At 45.8% G+C, this 9263-nt stretch overlaps 1 long non-coding RNA gene across 1 annotated transcript; it reads right to left on the bottom strand.

The window, feature by feature from the left end:
• Window positions 1-7696: 7696 nt before the first annotated feature.
• Window positions 7697-9029, bottom strand: LOC120246874. Its single transcript, XR_005532172.1, has 3 exons — window positions 8538-9029; window positions 8121-8181; window positions 7697-7795 (listed from the first exon to the last, which is right to left on the bottom strand). It is a non-coding gene; the product is annotated as an uncharacterized LOC120246874 (long non-coding RNA).
• Between the last annotated feature and the right edge of the window lie 234 nt (window positions 9030-9263).

The following is a 9263-nucleotide window of genomic DNA, read 5'->3' as shown; positions in this document are numbered from 1 at the left end:
GGGCTCGAACCCACGAACCGCGAGATCATGACCCGAGCGAAAGTCGGACGCTTAACCAACTACGCCACCCGGGCGCCCCTCATTTCGTTCATTTAAAATATAAATCTAAAATACCAAAATTTAAAACTTTTCAAATTTCATGTTATGTTTTCTATTTTACACTATTTGTAAATGTGTAAATATTTACACATATTTACACTATTACATATGCTACCCTAAATGATCATTGTACTTCACTTTGGTTTTTTGTTTTAATTTTATTTGTTTTTGAGAGAGAAAGAGAGCACAAGCGGGGGAGGGGCAGAGAGAGAAGGAGACACAGAATCTGAACCAGGCTCCAGGCTCTGAGCTGTCAGCACAGAGCCTGATGCGGGGCTCAAACTCACAAACCGTGAGATCACGACCTGAGCTGAAGTCGGACGCTTAGCCGACTGAACCCCCTCCCCTCCCCCCCAACCCCCCCACCCCTCCGCCCGGCGCCCCTGTACTTCACTTTGTATTGCTGCAATTCACTAGTGGCACAGGGAGATCCTTCTGTGTTCTCAATCAAAAGAAATTAATTACAAGCATTTGGGTCGAGGATGGATCCTGAGATAGTCTACTCGAGATGTAATATAATGACAACAAAAGTCGTCTCAAAGGACGGTGACATTTCTATAGCACTATGACTGCTGTATGTCCTTAGGCTTCTCAAAGCTGAGATCTCACAGCCAAAACATGGAAACCAGGAGCATCTGAAGACAATTATATATTTACAAAGCCATGAACTGAAAGAATGAATTAAGAAAAGCTCATAACTTTTCACCTCTAAAACTTCCTGTAAAGACTTTTCCAACCTCGCGTATGAAAACAGGTTGGTAACATTATCATTGACCAATATAGTCACATAGGGTCACTGGAAAACTCATGTATAGAAGGCTAAAGGCCTGATCACGGGCAAGCATTTGGTATTCTTAGAGAAGACACATTCCATCTGAGGCTGTCTTTTACAAAGGGCAGAATTCCAGACAAGTAAGGAGCCTTAGATATTATCTCATCATGTCCCTACTCTTGCAGATAACAAAATGTAACCTCTGGAAATCTGGCTTGCTAAACATTTTTTAATTGCTATTAGACACAAGACTTACATGCACATCTCCCAACCCTCCAGGAATGCTCTTTGCTCTTACATCTTGGCCATCCAAATAAAATTCTTGTTGCATCAGTCTTCATGCCCCAAACACTTTGCGCAATAACAGTACATTTCTCTTGTTTGGAATTTGGCACATAGTTTCCCTGGCAACAGATATACAATGAATACGTCCCTGAGCCAGCCCCAGATACCGAATGTATGCACGTGGCACAGGGGTACGCTTAAAAAACAAACAAAACCACCTGCAAATCTAACACCCTAGAACTGAATTTACCGTTCCGTCTTGAAATGTGAGGAACTGTGATGGCATCTATTCTCCCTGCTGGGGACTCCTCCAATTCCAAGTTCCTGCTGGTCATCAGGAAGGGGGGAGCTGGGGTCCAGTGGGTGAGGAGCGCCGAGCCTGGGGCTTCTGGAGGATAACCCCAGGGGGCACTTCCGTTTCTGGAGCTGGCTTCCCAGCCGCCATGTTTATTTTCTTCCCAGTCTTTGGTTAACAACCACTTGCTTCTGCCCTACATTCTGTCTAGGCTTCCGGACCAGTGTTTTTCTCCTCTCTGCCCTGATGTTACTTCCAACACAGTCTCACAGTCATATGTTGCCTACATATCCTTCTGCCCTGTATACTCAGGCAGCCTTTTTATGGCTTCCCAAGGGTTTACGACTACTATCAGTGAGGAAAGGGATTAGAAGTGGTTCTCTTTTCTGCTCCTTCAACCTGGCCCCTTCTTTTATTTCCTTCGAATGGTGAGGAGCTTCTTCCAGGAACAGGAAGGCTTAAAATCCCATGGCCAGATTCACCCTGGCTTAAACACATTCAAAAATAAGATTTGTAGAGCATCCTTACTGGATTGAGGCAAGACTCTGGAAAGCGGAAAGGGCCCGGGCTTAGAGAGCTGGGGAGGCAAGAACTTGACGGACATAAGCTTCTGCAAAGCCACAAAGAGGAAGGAAGACAGAGCTCTCTGGTCACTGAGCCCCACCTGGAGCAGTCGTCCCTGGGGCTGCAGCTGTCTAGGAGAGCCCCTGGCCGAGTCTTTAACGTGCTTTCCTATTTTCATATCTGTTGACCCAGAACTTGAGTGTCAGCTATGTGAGGAGAAAGCTCACGACCTATCTTCTCATGCCCCGTCGGCACCGAGGACACAAGTGCTTGTTAAATACTGGGTGACTGCCTGGGAACTTCCAAGCCACTTCAAGGTCATGATTTTCTTCAGTGACACAGGGGAATGAATCATTCGTCGCTGTACCAGAATCGGGGGAAGTCGTAAACAGCCATGGACAGTAGTTCTTCCTTCCTCTTTACACACGTGTGTTTGGCTCTTTTCTCCTCATTTGAGGGCAGCGCCTCAGGGGCAACCTTTTAATGAAGAGGTGTCACAGAAGCAGCAAGCCAGCCCACCTCCTGGACCTGGGTCAGCTGGCTTGCACAACTGGCCAGTTAGACCCTGTCTGGCTCAAGTCAGAGGGAGACATAGAAGTTTCTGCCCTTCAAAGCTGACTTTTCAAATTCCAGGTACTGGCATCGATCCCTTCACTAATTAAGCACGCACTGCCCTGAGAAATAGGCCCTCTTTTACTGGCTGGGTAACAATAGCCCTTCCACACAAGAACCTGTTTCTGAAACCACCCATCATGGAAAGCGACTGGATCACATCCAGAGAGCACATTTCAAAAGCTTCTGGTATTTCTTGAAAAAACTCCACCAAGTATATTGGATGCGTATTCTTTAGCAGGGATATTTCATAAGATAGTCTAAGCTTCATGCTTAGACATGACTAGGATGGTCCCCAAAGGGGAACCACTCAGGGAGGTGCCATGAAGGCATAAATAACCCCACGATTCCAGATGGTGAGGGGTAGCTTTTGTGGGACTAATAGAAACAGATTCCTGAAACAACAGACAGAGCCTCAGTTCGACTTCCAAAAAAGGGCCAAGAAGAGACCTATTAAAATTCTGTTAGGGGCGCCTGGGTGGTTCAGTCATTTAAGCGTCCGACTTCAGCTCAGGTCAGGATCTCACAGTTGGTGGGTTCGAGCCCCGCGTCAGGCTCTGTGCTGACAGCTCAGAGCCTGGAGCCTGCTTCAGATTCTGTGTCTCCCTCTCTCTCTGCCCCTCCCCCACTCATGCTCTGTCTCTCTGTCTCTCTCTCAAAAGTAAATAAACATCAAAAATAAATTGTTTTAGCAACTCACAAAATACTACATGAAGAAAAGTAGACAGGTATATGTCACCTTTTCTGAAGGCAGAACAGGAAGTAATGAAGGAAGTCAAACAAAAGTACTTTGAGATTCTGATGACTGGTGAGATACAGAAACTTGTACTGCAGAAGACTCTGGAATTTTCTTTGGCCAGCTTGAAACACAGCACTGGCTCCCACCTTTACAAAGCAGTTTCTGTGCTTTGGGCAAGGCCCTGGCCACAAGCCCTGCCGGCTTCCCACTCCTGTCTGCTATTCTATGACCACAGCATTTTATTTTATTTTTTTTTTAAATGTTTTATTTATTTCTAGGAGAGAGAGAGAGAGAGAGAGAGACAGCGTGAGCAGGGGAGGGTCAGAGAGAGAGGGAGTCACAGACTGAAACAAGCTCCAGGCTCTGAGCTGGCAGTCAGCACAGAGCCCGACGCGGGGCTCGAACCCACGAACCGCGAGATCATGACCCAAGCGAAAGTCGGACGCTTAACCGACTAAGCCACCCAGGCGCCCCTTCCACAGCATTTTAATAATTTGAGTCTTTGCAACACATTCCAATTATAACCCTGCTAGCTGTTTAATGCCTTGGGGGAAAACTTTCAAATTCTTCTGTTTTTTTTTTTTTTAATGTTTTATTTATTTCTAGGAGAGAGAGAGAGAGAGACAGCGTGAGCAGCGGAGGGTCAGAGAGAGAGGGAGTCACAGACTCAGAAGACAGGCTCCAGTCTCTGGGCTGTCAGCACAGAGCCCGATCTGGGGCTTGAACCGACAAACTGTGAGATCATGACCTGAGCCGAAGTCGGACGCTTAACTGGCTGAGCCACCCAGGCGCCCCTGTGAGTCCATTTTTATTGGATTCATCCTGCTATACAGGCAACGCGTAGGACTCAAATCATATGCACTCCACGGCTCAAAAAAGGCAGAGACATGGATGAGACCTAGCTGGCAATGGGATCATCAGCTTCGTCTGCCCTGGTCAAAACCTGACAAGGCTTGACGCTGGCCCTCCAGCGGTGAGAGTGAAAATAAAGTAGGAAGCAAGCTAAATATAGAAGGATTCAGTTCTGAATCTCTCATTGTTACTTCATACATCCAGGGGAGTATGCTGATGTAAAAACATTTGCCACAACTTGCGCAAACATTTATTTGTGCCAGGACAGGATGCTAACAGGAATAAAGCAATGGAAATAGGTCTTGTGTTCAGAGTTAAAGACCACGTTCGCTTTTCTTATTCTCTACTATGGACTGAACTGAGTTTGCTCCAAAATTCATAGGTTGAAGTTCTAACCCTCCAGAGCCTCAGTATGTGGAGATAGGACCCTTAAAGAGGCAGTTAAGGTAAAATGAGGTCATATGGGTGGGCCCTAATCCAAAGTGACAAGTGTCCTAAGAAGAGATTAGGACACAGACAGGCATACACACAGAGGAAGACCACGTGAGGATGCAGCAAAACCACGGTCACATGCAAGCTAAGAAGCCTGGTATCAGAGAAAAACAACCCGCTGACACCACTGACCTTGGACTTATAGCCTCCAGAACTATGAGACAATAAACATCTGTTAGCCAGTCTGTGGTCCTTTGTTACAACAATCCTAGCTAACTAATACACCTGCTCTCCTAACCACCAGTTGTGAGGACCGGCTCCTTCTTTTATTAACTTCATTCCACTTTATTTTGGTCCAATGAGCTTCTCTCCATGTCTTTCTGTCTTCTGCCTTGTCTCGTCGGTATTTGTCTTTTTTTTTTTTTTAAGTGTATTAGAGAGAGAGAGAGAGAGAGAGAGAGCATGAGCAGAGGAGAGGCAGAGAGGAAGAGAGAGAGATCACAAGCAGGCTCTGCACTATCAAGAGTCCGATGTGGGGCTCAAACCCATGAGCCATGAGATCATGACCTGAGCTGAAACCAAGAGTTGGACGCTTAACTGACTGAGCCCCCCAGGTGCCCCTGTATTTGTCTTTTAAAGGAGGGTCTCTTCCCTTCTTCCCAGACAGACATAGAGCCTTGGAAGGTGAGAGAGAGAGAGAGAGAAGGCATCTTGCACTCTTCATCGCCAGGTCTGTGGAGAGGCTCAGGCTTCCAGAGCTCACAGGTGCATCTGGCTTGCCATGGTAGAGTGCAAAACATTTGACATCATCATCAGATGTGCCTCTACCTCTCTGGCTGACTCTGACCAAGTCACTCAACTTCTCTGACTTTCTATGTTTCCATATATTAAAAAAAAAAATAGTGATGGGAATTATTCCATGGTGGTTGTGAGTTCAATTAAGATAAAACATTGGGGGCACCTGGGTGGCTTAATTGGTTAAGCGTCCGACTTCAGCTCAGGTCATGATCTCATGGTCCATGAGTTCGAGCCCTGTGTTGGGCTCTCTGCTGACAGCTCAGAACCTCGAACCTGCTTCAGATTCTGTGTCTCCCTCTCTCTCTGCCCCTCCGCCACTCATGCTCTGTCTCACTTTCTCTCTCAAAAATAAATACATGTGAAAAAAATTTTTAAAAAGAAGATAAAACACTGGAAAACACTTTAAATATTAATCACCATAGCTCAGTTTTTCTAATATAGTATCATGAAAAAAATCAAATAACTAGAACGTCTATGACTCTAAATATTATATGAAATTTAAAGAATCATTTACATATTATATATTTTAAAGGATTACTTCTACTCTATATTTCATTGGCCTGATAAAGTTTACTTTTGTTTCTCTTGCCACTTAATACTGATGGAGCATGTTGTACTTGGTGTTAAAAGATGGGTTCTAAAGACACAAAAGATCTGGTTCTTGCTTCATGGATCCTATGAATCTATTTAGAAAAATAATTTTTTTTTAATTTTTTAATTGTTTTATTTCTGAGAGACAGAGAGAGGCAGCGTGAGTATGGGTGGGTCAGAGAGAGAGAGGGAGACACAGAATCTGAAACAGGCTCCAGGCTCTGAGCTGGCAGTCAGCACAGGGCCCAATGCGGGGCTAGAACCCACGAACCGTGAGATCATGACCTGAGCCAAAGTTGGACACTTAACCACTGAGCCACCCAGGCGCCCCTAGAAAAATAATTTTTACAGTAAAAAACACTTATGAAGTCAGTTCCCAGTGGTTCTCAGGGCTCTGATCAGGTCAAATCAAGTACATGCCTGAACTTTCTAAGACACCTGTTGCCTACTAGATGTCACTGCCAGCAGAAGTTAACAAATCTGACTTAAAAGATTTAAAATTAAGAAAGGTAATAAAAACCTGAGTGCCAAGTAGCGTATTTGGTTTGAAACAAATTCCATAATCATTTGTAAAGTAGAATGCCTTAATACACACCAATATTCTTTTTTTTTTAAAAGTTTATTTTGAGACAGAGGGACAGAGACAGAGAGAGAGTGACAGAGAGAGGAGGGAGAGGCATAGAGGAAGGAAGAGAGAATCCCAAGCAGGCTCTGCACAAGGCTTGAACCCCAGAACCAGAAGATCATGACCTGAGCCAAACCAAGAGTCAGACGCTTAACCCACTGAGCCACCCAGGTGCCCCAAGGATCTCTGATATCCTTAAAACTAGATTTAAATAATCAAATTCTTTGTTTTCCATAAGCTCCTCAGGAACCCCTGGAAAAAGATAATTGACAATAGCAACACTCCAGTAGGAAAAACATATCCTTCAGAAATGTAACTGTTATTTAACTTAAGAAATATCTGACTGTGGGAGCGCCCGGGTGGCTAAGTTGGTTAAGCGTCTGACTCCTGATTCCAGCTGAGGCCGTGATTCCAGGGTTGTGCCCGATGCGGGGCTCCACGCTCAGTATAGAGATTCTCTCTCTCTCTCTCTCCCTCCCTCTCTCTCTGCCCTTCTCTCTAGCTCATGCTGTCTATAAAAAAACAAAAACAAAAACAAAACTGACTGTGAAAACATCTCAACCAACAAGAAAACCGTGTAATCTTTTTTGTTTGTTTTAGAAATTCACACTCGCTATTAAGAATCATCAAAACATGGCGGGGCGCCTGGGTGGCTTAGTCGGTTAAGCGTCCGACTTTCGCTCAGGTCATGATCTCGCGGTTCGTGGTTCAAGCCCCGCGTCGGGCTCTGTGCTGACTGCCAGCTCAGAGCCTGGAGCCTGTTTCAGACTTTGTGACTCTCTCTCTCTCTGACCCTCCCCTGCTCACGCTGTCTCTCTCTCTCTCTGCTAGAAATAAATAAAACATTAAAAAAAAAAAGAATCATCAAAACATGGCAACTTGGGTGTGTAGGAACATAGGGAGAAAGGGGCTTAATGCTTCATAAGCAGCGTGTCACAGCAGTCACATTGGGTTTAGATCCTGACTTTACCACTTACTAACTGTAAGACCTGAGGCAAATTACTGTACTTTTCAAGACTTACCATCCTCATATTTTGAATTGGTACGTCATTAATGTCTGCCTTGGGAGAGCATGGCTGTGATCAGTGCACCTTTCCGGGCCAGCAGCACGGGATGTCTTGACTGTAATTTCTAAATGAGAATGTGTCGTCGTTGATTATAATTGCTTCCTAGCCTTTTGCTCTTCCTAAAGTGTCAACTTTAATTTTTTAAAAAATGTTTATTAATTTCTGAGATAGGAGTGTACACACATGCCCACATGCAGGGGCGAGGCAGAGAGAGAGAGACAGAGGATCCAGAGAGGGCTCTGTGCCAATGGCAGAGAGCCTGACTGGGGGCTCAAACCCCTGAACGGCGAGATCGAGACCTGAGCCCAGGTTGGACGCTTAACCAGTTGAGCCACCCAGAGCGCCCTGGAAACTGTAACTTGTTCTAATTCAATGTATGTCTCTCTCACCATTTAATTCTTTTCCTCCCAAGTCTGCAAGTCTGGCTCTGTATACAGCACGTCGCAAAGCCTAATAAACATTTGACAAAATAAATACATGAATGATTAAAGAGCACATAGACAATTTTAAACTGGGGGCAGAGAAAGAAATACACTAGTGTGTGGAACGCAGTTTAAGAACTACTAACGGATCAATGCCTTTGGCAAACAATCAAAATCTGAGAAACAAACTAAAAACACCAAAAGTCACCTTTATAGCTCTGCTAGGATAAATGGGCAAAAGGGCGGGGGAGTGAAAAGTACTGCCGTAGCAGCCAATCACTGCTCTAGAAAAGATCAAATTCCTTTCCAATATTTTTTTCCTGTAGTGTATGGCTAAACAAATCATCCTTGAGATAATGAGCCAAAATTCTCTGGCACACTTACATGTAAGAAAATACCCAGTGAAATACTGTCTCCCATGCTTCGTGAAATTCTCTGCCATGCTTTGTAAAACATCTGAAGACGCAACTGCCTGAATGTTTCACCTACTGCACAAGCTTTTATTTTGCAAAGATTTTGGTCAATATGTCGGAAGGTTGAAGGTCAACTCATTTTCATGGGTCCAAACCAGGTTCTGTATTTCATTTTTTTAAAAAATGATGATCGTTAAGGAATACTCAACAGCAGGCGCTATTTGGAAGAGGAGGAACCGATACTTTTTATGGCTACTGATTTGTTACCGTGTATCGTGTAACTTTTTCACGTCTACCCTCAGTCCACAACCCAGTATTTTCGAAAGCGGAGTGTTAAGGCCTTAAGCGGGTGACAGCCTAGAGGCCTGAGTCCCTTGCAAAGGGCAAGCGGTGGCCGATACACTCGAGTTACGGATCCGGAGAGACAAGTTTTGGGCTCATCTCGGGGAGATGCTCCGAAGAGCGCGCCTCGCCCGCGCCGGCGCCCCGCGGTCGCCCGGCAACGCCGCCGCGCCGCGCTCGGCCCCGCCCCCGCTGCCATGGCAACGCGGCGGCGCCGGCGCGCGGCTTTGTGCGCGGTCGCCCCGGCCCCGCTCCGCGCGCCGGCCCCGCACCTGCGGGGTCGCGGCAACTTTTCAGACCTCAGCCTCCCAGCGGCTCCGCCCGGGCGCTTCCCCAGAGCCGCCGACCCCCGCCC

The sequence above is a fragment of the Hyaena hyaena genome, unplaced genomic scaffold, assembly GCF_003009895.1.
Source record: "Hyaena hyaena isolate Hyena2069 unplaced genomic scaffold, ASM300989v1 scaffold_11, whole genome shotgun sequence".
Lineage (NCBI taxonomy): Eukaryota > Metazoa > Chordata > Mammalia > Carnivora > Hyaenidae > Hyaena > Hyaena hyaena.
The sequence above is the reverse complement of the archived record's forward strand: the minus strand, read 5'-3'. Positions and strand labels throughout refer to the sequence as shown.